A 22650-nucleotide genomic window follows, 5' to 3' on the forward strand; every position below is an offset into this window, starting at 1 on the left:
TCCTGGCTGTGAAATCAAGTTTTTCTGTGTGCATTCATTTGCTAGAAATGTTTAAAACAACAGGATGCACACAGATGTAAAGCAGCAGGAAGAAAACTTTACTTTTTATATTAATGTTATGGCTGGGTACCCCATCCAGCATCAGTCCCTAGGTAACTGCCTAGGTTGCCTAGTGTTGGATCTGACTCTGAAACAGGAAACAATATCTATCTACCTATCTATCTATAAATATGTATATATATATATATATATATATATATATATATATGTATATGTATATATATATATATATATATATATATATATATATATATATATATGTATATATATGGATCTACCTGACTACATCGACAGTTCAAAACACCGACTACTACTTCACCGACACCACATAATCGACAGTTCACAAACACGACACCACATACACTCGACACATCATAACAACAAACAAAACAAATCCCCTGTCCAAAATCCACACACACAACACAAGCACACCAAAACCCTTACAAACCAACACTAACCCTTACATACACAACTATCTACAACCCTAACCGAAACCCTAACCCTAAGGTCCGTCACTATCGCACACTCACCTAATCCGCGCCCTAACCCTAACTCACTTAACCCACCCCTAACCCAAAAAATATCCCTACTGCACCCTTACCTAACCCGCGCCCTAACCCTAACTCACTTATCCCACCCCTATCCCTACAGAACATCAACATCGCACACTTACCTTACTCGCACCCTTACCTAACCCGCGCCCTAACCCTAACTCACTTACCCCACCCCTATCCCTACAGACCGTCAACATCGCACACTTACCTTACTCGCACCCTAATGGCCGTCAGTACCGCATACTTACACATCCTTTCCCCATCTCAGTGTTCTCAGCGTCAGTGTCTTCCTCCATCGGTCTTCTGCCTTGTCGATCTTCTGGCGCTTTGTCGGTGTTATGACGTGTCGATCTACTCAGGTAGATCCATATATATATATATATATATATATATCAGCATAAGAGTATTAACTGCATTGTAAGGGATCTACCCAAGGCTCTCCTATATTAACTAAATACCCGTTCATCCACATAGTTCCTTTTTTAGGCAAATCTAGTCTGCTGAAGCTTCTGTCATAACAAAACAGAATCTAGATAACATAAAGGTATTGCTGCTCACTTCTAAGCGCCTTATAAAAAACTCCATTCCCTATGAGCACTTCCTACCCTGAAAAACACTGATACATAAATATTCATGGAGACCTAGCTCAAGACCAGTGACAGCACTCCATCAGTAGCAGTTTCAATGTCTACCAAACACTGGATTAAGCACCTAAAGGTCATGATATTTGTATATTCGTATAAAATTCAGACTCATTAAACAAGATAATGACATGGAGATAATGACATGGAACTCCTCCATGGGCAACTTACTATCCACAAAACCTCCTTTATCATATGATAGCTAACTACAGAACTCCCTGTATGCCCCCCTCAGCCAATATCCCTAACTGGGTCTATATTATAACATCAAAGTCTTAAAACTTTGAATGTTATAATATTGAACCCTATGCACCAAATGCTGAAAATAGCAAAGCTGCAGAATATCGAATACTTTCCTAGGGAAAGTATTCGGTGGGCCATTTCTGCAGCTTCGCTATTTCCTCAACTGTGGAGCGAATCTTACGGACCAGGTTAAGGTAAGTGTGCAAACAGATTGGGTTAAGGTGAGTATGTGATAGTTAGGGACCTTACGGTTAGGGAGCGGGTAAGGTGAGTATGCGATAAGGACTTTAGGGTTAGGGAGCAGTTAAGGTGAGTGTGTGATAGTTAGGGACCCTAGGGTTAGGGTTTGGTTAAGGTAAGTGGATAGCTAGTAGTATATGTATGGTTTACTGTAGGGTTTTGTGAAGTGTATGTGTGTGGATTATTTATTTTGATGTGCTTGTATTGTGTGTATGTTTGTCAGAACACCAAATTATTTCCCTGGGAAAGAATTTGCTATTCTGAGTGTTTGATGTTATAGTCTTTCGATTGAAATGGTTTGATATTATAACATTCGAAGTTTTAAGACTTCAGTGTTATAATACAGACCCCCCCCCCCCCACCTAATTAACTAGTACAGAGTCCCTGTGCACTAATCCAAACACTATTCACCAAGGACATTTGAACTACCACTCTATTACCAAGGAGACTTGTATATCCTCAAATATGCATGCCCAGAAATTTCTGGACTTCATCAATACAAACTCTCTGGACAAGTTAGACTTAGTTCTTACCAGTAAAGGATGACTTTGCTGCCCATCAATTTTAACTTCTTCCATGGCCAGCTTGGATCACAAATCAGTCACATTCATCATAAGACCTAAGCTAAAACATCTTCTGATACCTCATATTCATAGATTATGGTAATACAAATCTATTAAAACAGAGTGATGACCTGATTAAATATAAACTCCCCTTCCATCTTGATGACCAGACATGCTATGCAGAATCCTTTATCTCCAGATTCTCTGCGCAAACAGACAAATAGCTACATAGATGCATCTGTCTCCCACTGAAGTAAATACAATGGGAAATTCAAAAATAAACCCCATGTGGTAGAACTCAAATGTAGACAGGTTCTGTAATAAATAAAAACAGGGAATACTTGACCCTGATCTAATCAACCAAAGCCAGATATGAGATAAAAAGGTACCCAGGCAAAAAATTACCACAAAAACTTATTTAGCTATGTCAGACACCCCAGAAACAATGACCAACATTGTCAGAGAGAGTAGTAAATATCACATATTCAGACCCAGAGGATGTTGCTAATCTAGCAGTGGAAAATATACCCCTCAACTGTACATATTTTTGCAGAATGTCCAGATATCTGCCTCATAGTTTTGGTCTGTTCTTCATAAAATGTCTGGTTTTCTGACAAATCACTGAAAATTAAAGTCACTAAATGATGACAAACATTTAAGTTTCATAACACAAATTGTGTAATTCTAGCAGCCTTTTAAGCTTCTTAAAGCAATATTTATAAATTGTCCCTATTATTGGGTGTTTGTCACCCCATTATTTTAAGTTTCGCCCAAATTTCTTGTGCTACATTGTTGAGAGGTATAGTGGAAAATTTTAACTCAAATATCACCCCTCTCTCCCTTCCCATATTCCTAGATCACATACTTGCATCTACATTCCCCATGCAATATCCCAACCACAGGTACTTAAGACACTACCTAAGGCCAAGAACTCTACTTCTGTGGCACCTGGATAACATACTGGCTCCCTACTGGCCAGCTGACCTCCTTACAAAGGCTATGCAGTATCAGCCTTTAATCAGGCGTCAAGATGGATGAATGGAGGGCAGCAACAGTTACCTTCTTGCACAAAGGTGCAGTGCCAATGGATGTGGGTAAGTATAGGTACTAAATCCAGTCCTGACTCCTCTTTAAAACTATAGAAACGATCATTATGTAATTAATTAATAAATAAGGACATGGGTAATCTATAAACACTTGCCTCTAACCAGTTTGGAATTATCAAGGGCACATCCTGCCTACTCAACCCTTATCAACTTCTTTGAGAAAGTTAATGAAGCATGAATGAGGGCAACTCAATGCACATAGAATACTTAGACCTTGCAAAAGTATTTGACACAATCATTTACTCAGATATCATAGATAAAACACTACTAGCTAAATATAAATTCTTCTGTAAATTCTTGGATAGCAAACTGACTCACAAGCAGAACACAGGAAAATAGAGTGGGCAGCTCTACCTCTTCCAAAACACATGTGATTAGCATTAGCAGTATATCTTAGGGTCCAGTCCTTTGGCCATTTCTCTTTGACATTTACTTCTCTGAGATCAAAGCAAATGTTAAGGATTTGTGGTTCAAGTTTGCGTCACAATGGTATGACATCCAGGTCCATGGATGAAATCATTCCCCTGTACTCATCTCTCAAGTGCCTGTTCAAACACTTGTCTCAGCTGGAATGACTACAATGCTTTCTTAATAATAAAAAAAAGGGGTGTAGATCATAAAAGCTATGCAAACCATCTTGAAGACTTGTCCCTCTTATCAGTTTCTTACAGGTTACTAAGAGGCATGCCTCCATACCTCTCAACCTCTTAGCTCAAGAAAGCTGGACAAAGTCATAAATAATGGGGGACAATGACCTGTAAGAAGTTGTGAGTTAACATGCATTTGCCGAGGGATATGAAGTTAGAAAGTCAAGTGTCTTTCATTATTTATTGTCTGCAGTTCTCAATGGTTTGCCAGAAAGCCACAAATTTTATGAGGAACAGGTCAAAAATATGAGGCAAACATCTGGACATTCGGCGAAAATCTGTACAGTTGAGAAATATTCATGCCTCACGTACAGATCCTCAATAGAACCCTATCTTAAAAGACCTATTACACATTTGCATGTCCAGTGCTATTGTGAACAGCTTCCACTCAAGGGATTTCAAAGTCTTTTGCTATGTAAATACATTTTTTTGTGGGACTGGTATTCAGAGAATACTACTCCTATGGAACTGTCTTATATTCCACATAAAGTTAAGTACTCACTGTACTGAAATGTAATTTGGATGCGCGGGCAGGAAACCTCAAGTTCACTACTAATTTAGCAGTCATGTTCCTCATAGACAGGGTGAACACGTAAGTGTCCTATCATATCCTTGTTCTGCTCTGGGTTACTCACATGCTAAAAACTGCCATGGGAATGTAATGCCTGTTTTTTAAGATCCCCACAGATCACTAGCTAGAGCAAGTCCTGAAACACAGAGACTGAATGCCTGAAAAATGGTCTTACATATAATAATTCCAAGATGGCCATTTCTAAGAATATTCTCTTTTCTCCAAGGTATTGTGATCTCAGAGTTGGTATGTATAAGTTCAGGGGTTGTGCATGGCTTGCAACCCTCATCAAGGGGTGCAGGAAGGCTTGTCCCTTGCAGAAAAAAAGTTTAAAGTAAATGAGTGATCTTTGAGATTCACTTTTCCCCAGTAGTTTTGGTCTTTTTTTCCTGCTTGTCAGCACTTTTTTTCCTGCTTGTCAGCACTTTTAAGATCCCCACAGATCAATAGATAGAGCAAGTCCTGAAACACAGAGAGTGAATGCCTGAAAAATGGCCTTAGATATATTAATTCCAAGATGGCCATTTCTCAGAATATTCTCTTTTCTCCAAGGTATTGCGATCTCAGAGTTGGTATGTATAAGTTCAGGGGTTGTGCAGGGCTTGCACCCCTCATCAAGGAGTACAGGAAGGCTTGTCTCCTGCAGAATAGCAGTTTAAAGTAAATGAGTGATCTTTGAGATTCACTTTTTCCCCATAGTTTTGGTCTTTTTTTTCCTGCTTGTCAGCACTCAGCATTTCAAGTGCCAGCATTTCAATAGGTGGCCACCTACGAACTGAATTAAGGTCCTTTTATACTTTGTATATATATAACCTTTTTTGACTATTAGTGCTAAAACCTGAGGAAGCGTGTTGGATACACGTGAAAGCGCTTGTTTTCTACCAATAAAGTAGTTTTATACTTTTGTATTACATTGTGGTGGTCTCCTTCTACTGCTTTTTGCTCCTTTTATACTTTCTTCGCTATCATTAGTTACTGTATTCATATTATATATATTAAGTTTAGTTGTATGTAATCTAATAAGTTCTGCTTTTATCCGTGGTGGAAACAATGCACTTTAAGTGCTGCTTTTTGCTTGGAAACAGGTTTCCCATATCACTCCTTAAGTCATTTTGGATATAAAGGATAACATTGAAATGATACTTGACATTTATACATGGCTGGAACTTATTTGCAGCATGCCATAGCATTCCTGTATATGGATTCACTATAGACCCTTTAATTAGAACTGAACAAGTATGATTTCTAATATTAGTATTTCCTGTCATAGCTACCTCAGCCATCCTTGGATCTAAATATTTTACATTGGTTGCAAAACTAAAAGTTTTGCCACTTAAAACTGAGAATTTGAAATGTTAGCAAAAATAACGTGACTTGCAATCAAGCTGGTGTAACACACAGTTGGATAAAAGAATTCCTTATAATAGTAAAATCTTTTCTGTTAAAATACAAAATTCCTCAGCCCTTATGCTCAGCCCATAAATTAGTAAGATATATATTATTACATGTTTTAGTGTCCCGCTGATTAGGTGTCACATGCACCATAACTGCACAAAATGCTTATGAAATAATAAAAACACTTGCCGGGCAAGAAATTTACTGTTGATCAGCAATGCATGTTCACTTTGATAACTGATTTAATAGACAATGCCTTTTTCATAACATTATGCGATACTGCATGCAAAATGTCATTTCATCCTTAAATTTTTGTCCACCACAAAACTATTTCTGGAAGCAGGGGTGAAAAAAACAAAAAGAAAACATCATTTCTTAAACTACATTCTGAGCTTTTAAGATTACAAACTGGTCTAAATGAATTATTCTGAATTTCGTATCTCTACATTTATTTTATGCTTTGCAAATATACAAGCCTAAGCTTGTCTTAATAATAACAAAATGTTCTTCCCAGTTGGCTGACCTACTCTCTACTTTCCTTTTTTTCTTACAAATCTTATGTTACTTACTTAAAATTGTCAATATAGCATTTTAGATCTGCATTCCCTAGTAAGATTTCTTTTCTTGCCATTGTTTTTAGCAGCAAATTTCTGCAGTTCCTGAACTTGTATTTGAAACTGTTCAAAACATTAGCTTTCTGTATGACTTTATGACTAGTTCTAGGAATGCACAATATTTATAGGTTAGTGTATTGATATTATTCTGCTATAATGAGTTCACAGAAAAATTATTTTGTTCCTTTTGCCACTGATGGTCAAACAAACAAAAGTACATCAGGTAAATAAGTTGTCCAGTAACACGTTAGTCTGGGTTTAATAGTATGGCTCATGTTCTTTACTACACCTGCTTGATTAAGAATGAATATGAATTTGGGCACAGAATCACAAGTTTGGTGTCTACAAAATGTTATTTCATACTAGCATCTCTCCAGGGTGAGGCGCCATGGTTAAGGTTTAACAAAAAAATCTATACTGGATCCTTACCCTTCATACAATAATTGAAACATTTCTGGCTACTATTGATGTTTACATGGGTAGACAAATTTACACCAAGAATTTCTTGTATGACCCATATTGATTTGGATGGTCATCACTGTTAAGTGCACAAAAAGAGTCTCAAGAACTTTTAAATCTGTAAAGACTAGGCATTTTGTGGTCCTCATGATTACTGCCTAGTGTCGTTCTTATGCTCCTGTTTTGCTATAATATTTATGAAACCTTGGTTGAATCCCTAGTAAGTTACACATTTCTTTAATAACCTGCCCCACAAAGTGTAGTACATTGTTTCATTGTATAACTTTCAATAATCCCAAATGCGACAACATGCATGTCCACAGCAAATGCGTTTTTGTTGTTGTTTGAGCTGTTTTATGTTTTGATAACAAAACAAAAACTAGTATATATCTGTAACTACCCTTAGCAGGGGGAAAGGATTCTATGAAGTTATGTTGCAATGTTTCCTAAGATCTGGCTGTTGCTGGAACTAAAAAAATTGGTTTACCTCTACCTTTGTGATTATATCACAAACAAATAAAACATCCATCAAGTACTTATCCACAGGTGCCTAACCTTAAATTTTACTGTTTGTATAAAGCCTTTGACCCTACATGTAATACAATAACATGATTAAATTAAACAATTTCCTTAGCCTTATTGTAGATATGTAAGGCATATTTTACCTCCTTAACATTTTTGCAGTATATCTGCTTTTCACCATCTACATCTACCTGTCTGAGTTTTAACTTAACCAAAGCATTTAGATTACCTTCTTTCTGTTGAATTTGTACCAAATCATGTAAAAGAGAAAATTTCTCATTTTGACAAACCTGTTCAGTCACTGCAATCACTGGACATGCAGGAAAATTATTTTCTGTCTATCCTCGAGAAGATGACTTTTTTGGCCGCTGAGTCTACCATTGCATTATCAGCAGTTAGTCTGCATCTTTAAGTTTTTGATGCATTTTCATTTCACAAAATGTCATTCTGAATGGTGCATTGTGCCCCTTTCATAAAATTTTCTGCCAAATCTCAGCACGCTGTAATGGTTTACTTTGTGAATCAACCACTCCACATCTAGGTCCAAATTAGCAAATGTGAGTACAGAGGAGGAAACCATAACTACTGATACTAAATATGCAGGGCTGGTTCAAGTTCTGCCCCTCAAGATGACACACAGCTGGATAATTTGTATTTAAGAAATGCTTATTGTTTGTATTTAAATAGAATACACCATGACATAACAATCACTGTACCAAAATCTAGTAACAATAATATAGGCACATAAAATACCTTTCAAGTAATTTCCCTTAAAGAAGAATATTTTACAACTTTTTGTTGTTGGTAACAGTCCAGGTTTTACCCTTAGTATTGCATCAGTTGTGGCAAGTGATGTTTTTTTACCTGTCTACACAATTAACTTTTCCTCAAAATCTTGTAGCCTTTTTGCCATTTTTTAAGAATTAATACCTTCAGACTTTCTTGTCAGCAAAAATCTAAAGTTACATTTAACATTGCAAAATTTAGGGTGCAAGTCCTATAACATGCTGTTCTGCATCAAAGCACATTGTACTCCTAAAACATGTTTCTTATAAGTAGTAAACTCTTTTTCAACCGATTTAAAAGCCTGGAAAACTATTTTGTAGGATAGAGGCTCAATTCAATAATAGATACCTGTTTAGGTTACATCTATAACAACACAACTGATATAGACTCATTACCATCATGGATTTATATTTAAAGTTCTCTGTAGCAAAGCGGCTAAGCTACTGGTTTCATATTGTACAAACTCTGAGTTCAAGCCTAGATGTAATGGTACAGCCCATTGTGGGTTGTATAGAACACATGTATTCAAAGGAATTTTGCATAAGGATAATTTGAAGGGGATTGACATGATGGGTAATTTGTATACGTCACAAGCCCAAGGTGCAGTGTTTGATTCTCACCATTGGTTACTGTCTAGTTATTAGCTAGGCATGCAATAGCCTGCAGGCTAATTGCCTAGTATCTACCTAGGAAAACAATTGTGTTGGATCATCACTGATTAATACAGTATAATAAATTAATATATTTTTGAAATTCTGAAAAGTCTCTCAGCTTTCTGATTTGCATTGCAAAGAATGACCAGAGTATTCTGTACTTAGTAACATGAAATACAATGGCATTTTCTTCTGAACAAAGCATTCCATAAATTATCTAGAAAAACTGACTAACCCTAGAAGCGTCTTTAATCCTGCAATAAGTAGTAGGGAAGTGTGTCTACTGAATGACTTCAATCCATCAAGATACAAAATTTCTTTCCTGGTATACAAAAGTTTCTCAACATGTCACTTCATGTTTCATGATGTGAACAATGTTAATTTTAACAAAGCTGTGCAAACTGCAAAGTCAGTTTCTCTGTGTTCCTTTTCAATGTATGTGGATCAGATAATTTTAAAAACAATCCATTATTAAAAATGAGACAAGTGCTAGTTGTTCTTGTGGCTCTATTTTGTTTATTTTTAAACTTTATTTTGAGCAGTTGTGTGGATGAGTATGCCAACCACATTTCAGAGCACCTTGCTTCCAACACCCTACAAAGGGTTTCAAAATCTTAATTAAAGCTTGATGAAAATAAATAGATGGACATCTGGCAACATGATATACCTCCAAAAAATTACTCAGGAAGCTTTAACAGCCACTGAAACATGGCTTTGTAACTCACAACTCATGCTAAACACCCCAAAAGACCAAACTACTACTTTTTTCTCCCAAATCCCTTTTCCATGAAAAAACAAAATTTGAAGTCCGCTCTCTTAATAATGCAACCATTGAAGTCACTTCTCATAGCAAACTATTAGGGGTGATAGCAGAAGATAATCTTGCATTCAACCTGCATATGCAAAATTGTATAAGAAAAACTCATCAAAAGCTAGCTATGCTTTACAGAGCCAAAAGCTTTCTCACCGGCACAACGAAAACTACACTTGCCAGTGCTTATTTCCTCTCCACCCTACTTAATGGCACGTCCATCCTTATTAACCTCCAAGCTTCACAAAAATTAAAACCTGAACAATGCTATAAAAAAGTTGCTAAGTTTGTAGCATATACCCCCTTTCATAACTCACCAGTGTATAGCACTGAAAAGCCTAAATAGGTTAGAACTGACACACCATCTAGCATATACATAACTTTTTAAGACCTATAAAATTATCCAGCAACCATCTGCCTATCTGGCACTAAAACAAATTTAAACAACTATGTTCCCAGTCAGTCATTACAATCCATGGACCAAAAACTCCTGTCTGTCTACAGACCTAGCAAATCTGCTGGACATTGTCTATACTTGTACAAGGATTCTTAGGCCTGCAAATCCTTACCTCAATCCATCAGGTCTATACCCTCCCTCCCAGCTTCCAAAACCACACTGAAAGACTTCATGGCTAAAATCTGATTCTGTTCTTGCTCAAAAAAACAGGATAAACTATAGCCCTAAATGTGAACAAGTACCTGTTCATTCCTCCTTACTCTCCATTCTTCACTTACTTCCCCAATGCTAAGTTCTTTAAATATTAAATGATTGGCATAGACCTTGTACTGATTATTAACCAATGTTTATATATTATGCCTAATTTCTTGTAATTATTTAAACTGCAGATGTTTTTGTTTTACTTTTGAGAATTATAAAATGATTGTTCTTAAAATGTTTTGTAATAATTTTAAGATTTTCTCCCAGGTCTGTACTGAAAATGGTCTTTAACCCAGCTGGACTTTCCTGGTAGTCAAATGCCAATACATAAATAAATAAACTGTGAAATCTCTGAGGTGCTCTCATAAGAAAATGTCATTGATTGTTATGTGTAACAGAACATCTAACTACAGATTCATTAATTAAAAGCACAGAAAAAAAAACTATTATTGTCATGACAGATAATAGTTTGTAATTGCAAAAGAACTGGACCATGAATTTATGCGTAATTACTACCAAAAGAGCAGCAGGTGGCATATACTTAATTACTAACCTTAAATCAATTAATAAATAGAATGATTCATCTTTTTTCCTTCACTGACCAAACTAAATGATTGCATGGTGAATTCCACCGGTCTGTCACACTCTACCTTTCCCATTCAATGATAACTTTATATGCTTTCTACTGGAAGTTTAGACTGCATATGAAATGGTGGCATTTTGTTGTCTGAAATGTGTTAATTTATCTGGAAACAACCCAATGTTAGTTTTCTTTTAAAGCCACAAGTTTGGAAATGTAGTTTGCAATTCATGTTTTAAAATGTCACATTTCTGCTAGCAGTACATACTCTGTTAGTTAAAAAGTTTGTCAGAGTAAGTCTACAACAATTCATAGGGGGACCCAGCATATCCATCCACAAGATAGTTACTTTGAATCCTGGATATACCCTGTATGGACAACTATGATGTCTATTTAATGTGCCATCTGCAGCCTGAATCTAAACATTTATAAACTGATGCTTAGCAATGCAAGCAGCAATGTTCGCATTTTGTTTTTTCTTGATTTTGTTATAAGGATTGTCCTCTGACTGATACTGCAGCTCCTGTGTCAATGAAAATATTTCCCATGCCTTCATTCATTACCCTTGCCGTTATAAAAACCTGCCTTCAGATCTTGGGGACAAAAAGACGAAAAAGCAAGTGTGATAGGGACACATACCAGAAATCATCATTATTAAGCTAAAGCAGTTTAAAAAATTCTTCCTCATCCTAGCATACACTTTCATTTATCACAGCATTAACACATCGATTTGTAGCAGCAACATTTTCTGTTGCAGCCTTAAACATTGATATTTGTAGCACTGCTAAACCGTATTAAATGTGTTTTTCTTAAAACTAACTTCTGCCTGTAATGCACTGCACAGCAATGTCTTGTCTTTCTCAGAGCTTAAGGGTACTGAAGGTTCAATGCATCCTTCAGGTGTCTGATTTGTATAAAAGGACCAAACTTTAATATTGCTCTTTACAGTAAACCTGCCATATCCTCTCTTTTCTTTGCTGTTCCTTCTCAAATTTATTGGCCTAAAATTTTTGACATCTGTTCTTTTTATACCTCTATAATTTGGTATGGAAACAGAGAAAATGTTATTTTTTGCAATCTGCAGACTTTGATCTGCTGTTTTGAAAAAAAATGCATGTGAGAATGATATTACAGATTCTACTGCTAAAATATTAATAACATTATTCAGAGCAGGTATTTTATAATATACTTTGTTTAATGTGTTAGTAACTGCCTAGGTTGTTTATTATAGACAACATAAGCATTATGCATGTTCACAGCTTTTAACTTATTCTTTAAAACTGTTATTCTTTTCAATAGAAAATGTGTCTAGTAACTCTAGTAACTTAGGAGTTGCTCTGTTTGCACCAGTAACATTAAGTTTTATAACTTTCAGTCTTCCTAACATTATCACAGCTGGACATATTCCAGTCTGATTTTCAGTCTATAATTCTATGAAGTCTTTAAGATGTGCACTAATTTGTAATGGAAGATATGAAAATAATTTTTCCTTATGCTGTCTGTCATCATTAATTCCCATCTAGTCCATCTATCCTTCAAAGATACATCACTATTCCACAGATTGCATATGGCAAAAGTCCTGTCAGCACATTCAAAAGCTAAGAGACACCTCATCATTGGGCCCAGACAACATACCAGGTTGCCTGATTATCAGTATTAAATATGGTTTATATGACCCATAGTTAATCTCAATAATCTAAGCCTCTCCAGTGGTTACATTCATGAAACCTGGAAACAGCCATTGTTATGCTGTTGCACAGCAACAGAGCCTAGTTATTTATAGACCAAATAGTCTAACTGTACTCAGATGTAAATCAGTGGAATATCTAACCTCATTAATCTGGACATTGAAAATCTCTTAACATTGGAACTTATCAACTTGGCTTTACCAAAGGAAGGTCCTGCATCATTAACCTAAAGAATATATTTGAAAAAGTCATCAAATATGTGAATAAAAGTAACACAGGATATATAGCATATCTGGATCTTGCAAGGTCTTTCCACAATTTCCTTTGCAGACATTATTAGCAAACTTGTAAATCTGAATATTAATCCTTAGTTTGCATTTTGGATAGCTAATTGATTGTAAGACAGAACATATGTAGTTAGAATCACAGGCCACCTCTGAAGACAGAAATTTTACCAGTGTTATACCACTGGGATCAGTACTGGACCCTGTTCTATCTGACCTTTGTTTCTTAAACCTTCAGGCTAACACTCCTTGCACGTTAGTAGATTACTATAAATTGTTATTTGCTCTTCCACTGACTTACAATTGCTCCAGCATGAGTTAAACCATATTAACAATTGGTACAAGGAAAATAGTCTCAAATTACATATGAAAAAATGTAGTATAGTTAATTTTGATAAACAAAACTATTTCACATACCATATCGGTGACATACAATTCACGTCAGACAACGTTATAAGACCTATAGGCACTTTTTTTGATAATTACTTAACTTTTTATCTCCTCAGTAGTAAGGACAGTTTTCTAATTGGTTCATCTAATTTCCAGTGTCATCTCCTTTAGATCCTCGTTAGATCTAAAGAAGTCTTAATTCTTCTTTACTCTTATCTCATTAGACCCATTACTGAATTTAATGCCTCTTTTGGCATGTATTTGTCTAAACATATCACTCAACTTGAGAGCCCTTGGAGGTTCCAGACTAAACAGATCAGTTGCTGCAAAAAATATTAGCTTTTGAAAGTATGTCTTTAAGAAGGGATGGCCAGTAATTGCCTTTTATGAATGTCAGCTGATGTTTTTTAATGGTATTTAAAGATGGCAGTTTAGTTTTATTTGTGTAGTTCTGAGGAAGTCTACTGATGCTGGTAGACGAAAAGCACTTCAATTTTAAATAAAGAGTTCGTGTCTTATTTTTCACTGGATTGGATTTATTCGTTGATTTGGTGTTTTCTACAGTCTTCATACCTGGTGCGCTCATTTGGAGTTTCTTAAAAAATATTAGCTGTTTGAATAGCCTAGTACCATCTCTCTCCGCACTTAATTTCTTATAGACTCCTCTTAGGGGATCTGCATCTATCTTTTTGAGCCACGAAGGATCTGACCCTCTTTGAACTTCTATTCCTTTACAAAACAAATAGCTCCTCAAATACAGAGTTAAGGGAATTAAACTTTTACCAGCAGGTGAATAAGACATATTGATGTGATATATTTCTATCCCAATGTATCTCCCATGTCTGGAATAAATGTCTGCTTCATGTGAAGCTGAGTAGCATCCTTGCCACCTTCAAGGTAAACTAAGATAAATAGATGGGCAACCTGAAACTCTCCCCTGATCTGTCTTGCATTGCCTTTCTTGAAGGGGGAAAGAACTTTTGAATATGGGTATTTGGCTAAGTTTATAATGCTGTACATACTGATTATGCAGTACTTATCTTTGAACCTACAAATTCTGAAAATATTCCTTTGCATCTCAATGAATTTTTAAATAATGTTGCTTTTAGTCAGATCATATGTGATTTATGCTGTTTGACTGCTACAGGATGGAAAACAGAATGGGATTCATATTGCATAGCACTAGTTCCTTTAATTTCTTCTTTAAATTTCTTAAAAGTACCATGTATGTATGTCCAGAAACATTTCATAGTCAGGGGAAATGTCAGTTAATGCTTGTTTAAACTCATCTAATCTTTTTTCACTTTCCCCTCATCATTTCTGTGTTATATACTATCTCTAATCAAAGCACCAATTTGTTCTATAGTTTCTGGGAGCCATTTACCCACATTACAGCCTGAAACTCTGACTGACCTAATGTGCTGTATTCAGACTGAGTTGTTTCTGTGGTAATAGGGAACACTCTGTTCTTTCTTATACAACACATTATGCAACATTTGTAACCCTGTATTATACTGTTCCATTAAATTATGCACTAAATGGTTACATTCAAGTGCATCTTTTGTGATTCCCTGACCTGGGTGTATGTCACTATTACCCATGTTCAAACCCCTCCTCCTTACCTAATTTCCGGATTCTTAATTTTCATAGATGTCTGGTCTTGTGGGCACCATTTCTAAAAATCCTTTCTTTACTTGCTTGTGTGCATTCCTCAACGATTGCGTTCTGTACACAATGTAAGTGATTAATTATTTGGAACCATATTCTATTTATCTACTGTTGATTATTGTGCTAATGTCGCTGTAAAGAGGACTTTGGAATGCACTGTATGTATGTAATTGAGCAGTATCTTTGATTTATTTAGTGGAACTCTGACTCCCTTATGTTGGTTACCAGGCTATAATTCTATAGTTGCCATTATTATATTGCCTACCTACACTTATTTTGCTGATGTATGTATCACTTCTGATTCATTTTGTGAGAAGTTGCTTTAGTTTTGTGTAGGAATATCCTATTCGAGCCTTAAGCTTAGCAGTTGTAGTGGACTACCAAGGCTTTATTTGTATTAAATGTTACCGGCAAGATGCCTGCTCTGGTAATAAGCAGGTCATATATGCAAGCTGAAGTGCTGATCCATCTGTGGCCATAGTAGTAGATGCTAGTATTGTAATTCTAGTCCACAGTTGCAAATAGTTTATTTTATTATTATTTACTTAGCCTACTAACTGTATACCACAGTAGTGCAGATACCTGTAGTTGTATACAATCTGTAACTGAACTGTAGGTTGCAAATATAACTAGTGTCTGAGTCATGTGCCACACTAAAATTGCTCTATATATTGCTATGTCCCTCTAATACTGCTTCACCTATTAACCCTCCATTTTTGTCTTTATATCCCCAACACATCTTCCTGCAGTACTGCACTAGCCACTATTAAAGTTTCTGGACCAGCAAAAAGATCTCGGTCCTGACATCTACCTTGTCTTGTGGCTATCTATAACGACAAACAACCACTTTAGGAACGTGCTGTTTTTCCCAGATGTAAAGGGTTTAGTACTAACAGCTAAACTCACTAGGTACTTCTTTTCGTCAATGGTCGAGGAACCCAGCAGCCTAAACTATATTTTTCTCCTCTTCCTACTTCTTGTTTGTATTCTCTTTCCCTTACTGTGCCGTAGTTTTTACTTAGTTATATCTCACTTCTTTTACTATTCCAGCCTTTGCTTTCTAGTACCCCTGCCCCCCTCTATTTGCCTATACCTTGAGCCTGTGTCCTGCTGCTTCATATTTGTATTCTAGTGCAGATACAGCTTACCTGTACGAGAGGGTAACTATCACCCTCTGCCTCTCATTTTTACTGACTCCTTCTTAGTTATAGTGCTTTAGTTTTCTTTTTCATTAAATAACACTCTAGCTCCCACTCCTTTATCTGTTCTACCCAAAACTCTTTTAGATGACTGATTGACTTCTTTGGTAATTCTCCGATCACCCTCGCTTTACTAGGGCTCACTTCGCTCCCCTATCCTACCCCCATTCCCACCCACCCCTACTCTCCTGCAACTTATACTTATCCAAGCCACATCCCTCCATGCCCTCATCCTAAGATATCCACTCTACAAACTCAATCAAACTATTAAGACTCAATAGATTTTCCTCCTCTCACCTATTATATCTCATCTCTTGCATCTAAAACCATATATTATATTTCTCTCCTACTACAACAGGACATTACCCCCTCTGCCACCTGCATCCTTACTCTAGCCTTACTTTAGTCTGAAACCATTATTATTATTCAGGTTTACCTGTTTATCTATAGCAGCAATTTCCCACCTCAAAAACTTATTGCAATCAGTCTAAATATAACCTCTTTAAGTATCTTTCTTTCAGTACACAAACTTTTTGCATCACTCACTCCTCTACTAGCCACTACCCCATCCCCTTATTTTCAAACTAAATAACTACCAACCATGCTCTCTTTTAAACTTATCTCACTCACAATTATCTTAGCCCTACTATCCCTGGCCCTACATCTGTCCTCATACCACTCCTATCATCTCATTTACTACCCCTCTCCAACTTCACCCAACAACCCTGTCCACTGTCAGATTAAGTCCCTTATTTATATCTCTTCTCAGCTATTTGTCCCCTATTCAATAATATTCTTTTCTCTAAGATACATTCAAACACACAATCCTGTTAATAAACTATATATATATATATATATATATATATATATATATATATATATATACAATAAAGTATTCTCTAAAACAAAATTTCTTATCCTGTACTCCCTAACCCACATTAAACTTCAATTTGACATCCATCCCAAACCAGGCTCTGCTCTTACTACTTTCTCTAACCAACCGCCTCCACCAACCACAAATAATAACATCCCCCCTGCACCTACCCTACCTCTAACAAAATGTACTTCAGACATTCTCATTATAAATTTTAACCTCAGAAGCCTCCTAAATAAAGTTCATGAATTCCATGCAGCCATTGCCCTTTATACCCCAGACATAGCTATTGTAATAGAAACCTGGCTTAAGCACCATATAAAATCGGAAGAAATACTCCCTGATGGATATAGCATCATTAGAAAGGAAGATTATCAAACCATGGTGGGGGCATTGCTATCATATACGATGGTAACCTCAAAATAGTTCAACTAAATGCCATCCCACCTAAACCCCCTAGTTCAGAAATTTTGGCTGCCAGGCTCAATATAAATCAACACAGATCTATCATCATCATCGCTATCTACCTCCCTCCTTCAAATAATCTAGAAAATATTGAAAATATACTTGAATGGGCTTCCTCTAACTTTAGTCATGAAATAGTAATACTTGGTGACTTTAACCTAGACTGGCTCATCTGCTCCTCCAATACACCAACAAATTTTGTAAACCTATATAATTTCCATCAAAATATACACTACCCCCTACCCACATAGATAAGCATACAAATAGACATTCCACCCTTGACTGGATTCTGACGAATAGAACTAACATCAGCTATGAGGCTGGCTGCCTACCTGACACGTTAAGTGATCATCTCCCAGCATACCTAATAAGAAAAAAACTCAAACATTTGTGGTAATATCACTTACAGCTACACTCAAAATAAAAAATAGTTTTCTCCATCCATCTTTCAAACTCTCTTAAAATAAAACTGGGCACCACTAAAATCCTTACAACTAGACCAAGCAGTTCAATACTTTAATAACATTTTCATGCTAACTTTAAATAAGCTTGCCCCACTTAGAAAATTTTGCACCAATCCAGAAAACTCCCATGGTTAGCAAAAGAAATAATGTTATTACTCAGGCAAGGAGACAAAGCATGGCCCCTCTATTGCTCTAATAGAAGTGAGGCTAATCTCACCACCTTCCAACAACTTAGAAATCAAGCTAAGAAACAAATCAAACTAGACAAAAAAACATAATTTCAAACTTGCCAACTAAAATATCAAACAAATCCACAAAGATTTTGGCAATCTGTCAACCTCCTTTTAAATCCCAGAAAACCCACTACACCAGTCCCAACAACCAATAATACTTCAGACTCTATTGCCACCCAATTTAATGCCCACTTCATTAGCTCAATAACTTCCCTATTAGACAACACTACTATCACTCCTCTTTTCGTACCCTCACCCTCTACTCTACCACATACCTACTTTAAATTTGAACCCATCCAAACAAGCTTCATAAAAAGCCTACTATCTAAAGTAAAACCATGTACCCTCGCTGCTGATCAACTACCTGAAGACTTTTTGAAAATAGCCACCACATCTATTTCCTACCCTATATCCATCCATATTAACCACTCTGTCACTGAACAATATGTACCCACCCTTTGGAAAATATCCCACATCATTCTACTTCATAAAGGAGGCCCCTCTAAAGACATATCTAACTACAGACCTAAAGCCATACTCTCACCCCTAGCTAAAATCCTAGAAATATGTAGTTACAAACAAATAACTGATTACCGCCAAAAGAAAAACTTTTTATCTGATACACAACATGTTTTTCAACCAAAACACAATACTAGTACAGCCCTCATTAGTTTTACCAACTCCATTAGTCACCTCAGAAACAACAACCAACTTGTCTCTGCAACCTTTCTTGACATGTCAAAAGCATTTGACACCGTATCGCATCAAATCCTCCTAAATAAACTGGCCACTTATAACTTCTACCCTGAAGCCCTAAACTGGATCCATAGCTACCTCTCAAACAGGCAACAGGCTACCTTATGGGATAATAACTCTTCCCTCACCTTCTTATCTCTGCAGGACTTCCCCAAGGATCAATTCTTGGGCCACTACTTTTTACCATTTTTACCAGTGACCTTAGCACAGCCACTAACCCTGCCAATATTATACAATATGCAGATGATTCCTCTCTTATCTGCTCTGCTCCTACTATAGTAGCACTTCAAACAAAAACTCAGACTGCCCTCAGCAACATTGAAAGATATCTAGCTGCCCATCAACTTATACTAAATCTGAATAAAACTAAGCTTATGGTCTTTTCAAATCCTTCATCTCTAACTAATCATCCACCTCTCTCTATCTTTTCCTCAAATGGCACAAAAATAGAACCTGTTGAACACACTAAACTGCTTGGCATTACTATAGATAATGCATTGAAATTTATTTGACAAACATACAGCACAGACAATTAAAAAGGTCCATATAAAACTTGGTACACTCTATAGAGCCAAATATTTTCTTACACATCATGCTAGACTTGCAACAGCAAGAACCCACCTGTTATCTTCACTGCTCTACAGTTCTCAAATATTTACAAACCTTCACAAAACAGAAATGAACAACCTTGAATCATGCTATAACAAGATAGCCAAATTTGCAACTAACCAGCCCCAAAAAACGCATCACTGTACTGTCTTACAACAACTAAATTGGCTAGAACGCCCAAACTTACTTACATCAAACCAACTATTAATTGCCCATACAGTGATGTATAAACCTAATCACTGCCCATCTCTATCTAACCTTGTTAAACCCTATAAAAACCTTAATTATCTCAGGTCAGCAGACAAAGTTCTACTTAAAGTAAACAAATCACACAACTCACATGGTGATTCCTTATACTGTTACAGAATTGCAAAATACTGGAACTCTCTTCTGTTTTATTCTATCTATTGATCATACTCAAAACTTTAAAGAGGCACTAAAAAAATACTTCTTAACTCACTGGATATGCTCCTGCTCTCCTACCGACTAACCTGCCCCAACCATCACACAACATGGAGCTCTCACACATCCTCATAACCTTTGGATGAGGACACTCCCACCACTCATTGGAATGTTGGGAAAAAAAAAAACGACTATGCATGTTTTTACTACAAATTGTTAATGTATCTATTTATGATTTTGTAATCTTATTGTATGCTGCTTTATATATGCCTTTGTATATCAATGTTTCTGGAATTTTTTCCCCCGGTCGCAGCTGAAAAAGGGCACTTTGCCCAGTCTGACATTACCTGCTAAAGAAATGCAAATAAATAAATAAATAAATCCTTATAATCTGCATATTGCATTGTTCTAAGAATGATCAACAACTATTCAACAAACAACTAATTTAAGTCCATATGATCAATCTGAGCAAAAACATCTACATCATTTAATTATATAGCTGTTTCCTGATGCTTCTTATAAATCTTTAGATTTTTGTTTGTCAGAACATAACAGTTCATAATAACTGGCAAATGCTTTGAAAAGCATAGATATTTTCAAAAAAAAGTTTACTTAACATTTATTTACTATCATTACATTTATAAAGCTGTATTTACCAAATTAGCAAATTGGGCCATGCTGTTACTGATGTAAGGTCTGTTTAGCAACATGCTTGCTGCCACTCCATGATAAAATACTCATGCAGTCAGCTTAGCATGCAATGCTTAAGTAGTGAGAAAATGAAACTCACCCTTCTAAACAGTAGACTAGGATGTGTGTCCTTTAGGATCAACATGTCCCAGGTGAGCTCATATTTGAACCTCAACCCACAGTGACGTGTCCTGCAGTATCATTTTATCATCCCTATAATTATTATTATGTTATCCCCATAATATGCTACTGGTCCTTTAGGCTTTTCCTTCCTTACAAAGTATCTTCCCTGTTTTCCTCAAAGCATCATATTCAATACTCATCTGGCAGCTCATCAAAGAACATACTCAAGGGAAATAACATATTTTGTGATATTTTGGAGTTAATGATCCAGCCATAAGTTTCCTTGATTTAAAATGTCTTCACTTCATTATTCAGTTTTTGTGTGTCAGTCTCAAAATAAGTTAAGACTAGTGGACATAAGAAGCAAAAATCAACCTGTGTGTTCTTTCAATAAGGCATCACTGAAATGCTTACAATTGTCTCAGGTACTTGATTTCCATGGATGTACTCCCCCAAATTGTTAGAAATGAGTGGTGACAGCCTGTTAATATGCACTTGTTTTGAATCTGAATCATCTAATAGTGAACGCTGCAGTAAGCACTACATGGAATTTCACCTATGTCATATGAGGGGCTATATAGATGTCACATTATATACAAAAATCACTTGAAGCAAGTTCAGTCAGAATAACCTGCACTTTGTTAATTGAAATATAAGCATAAGCAATATGATTATGCAAGACTTGCAAGTGAAAATATATAAATAGTTCACACTTTTAGAGAATCATTCCAAAAACATTCAATTAAGGTCCAATTGTTCATGGTTTAAATGCACTTTCTCCTTCAGAATACAGTTTCCTGATTTTTTTTCCTCTAAAATTGTGCAACGAATAAATCAGTCTTGGTCAGCCTGTATCTGTTACTCTATATTCTTTCCTTTGAGATAAAAAATATTACTCCCTGTTCACAGACTCAACTTTCACATTGATTTCTATCGAAAACAGTGTATATATATTTCTTCCAGAAAGCAGTTATGTAAGTCAAATTACTACAAGCATGAGTAAAAAAAAAAAAATCAACCTCAGGATTCAGAGATAACCCTAGTGCTCAAGCTAAGGGTTGCAGTAAAAAGGTCATGTTTCCATGATTTAAGATTCAGAGGCACATTAGCCACAATAAGAAATGACGTCATTGTTGGCTAATTTGTATGCCTCTGAATCACTAACTACTGGGAGTGCAGTTTAGTCCTTTCCTGTGGTAGTTAACAGTGTCATCTCTACTGTGTTAGCACAGACCCCCTACCAGTCACTGTCCCATACACAAACACACAGTAAAAACACATGCATGCACACAGCACATACCCTGTACCTGCCCCTGTTGTCATAACATTCTCAATGTTTCCTTTTTCCCTGCCTGGGCATTTCAGACATGATTGTAGTTAATCCTTAATGCCAGACATCTGAGGTGTCAAACTCCATATCCTTCAGTAAATGTATTGTAGTATAAATGCTGTTATCCTACTGAGTTTTAATGTTTGTAGGAGGATGCTTAAAATCCTTCCATGCTTTTGTTCCATCTTTAATGTTGTCATTTGTCTTGATGTCTTGTGTTACAAGGTTGAGTGGTATGCTCGACATTCAAGTCCCTGTCCCTTGTAAGTCATCAGCTGTTGCAGGCATTGCATAATGCCCATGATCCTAAATAAATGGGTTTTGTGTGTCAAGGGTCCAGCGTTAAAATAACATAGCATCCGTGGAGGTGCA

This window comes from Protopterus annectens, chromosome 12.part0, assembly GCF_019279795.1.
Source record: "Protopterus annectens isolate FY-2018-M chromosome 12.part0, PAN1.0, whole genome shotgun sequence".
NCBI classification, from domain to species: Eukaryota; Metazoa; Chordata; order Ceratodontiformes; family Protopteridae; genus Protopterus; species Protopterus annectens.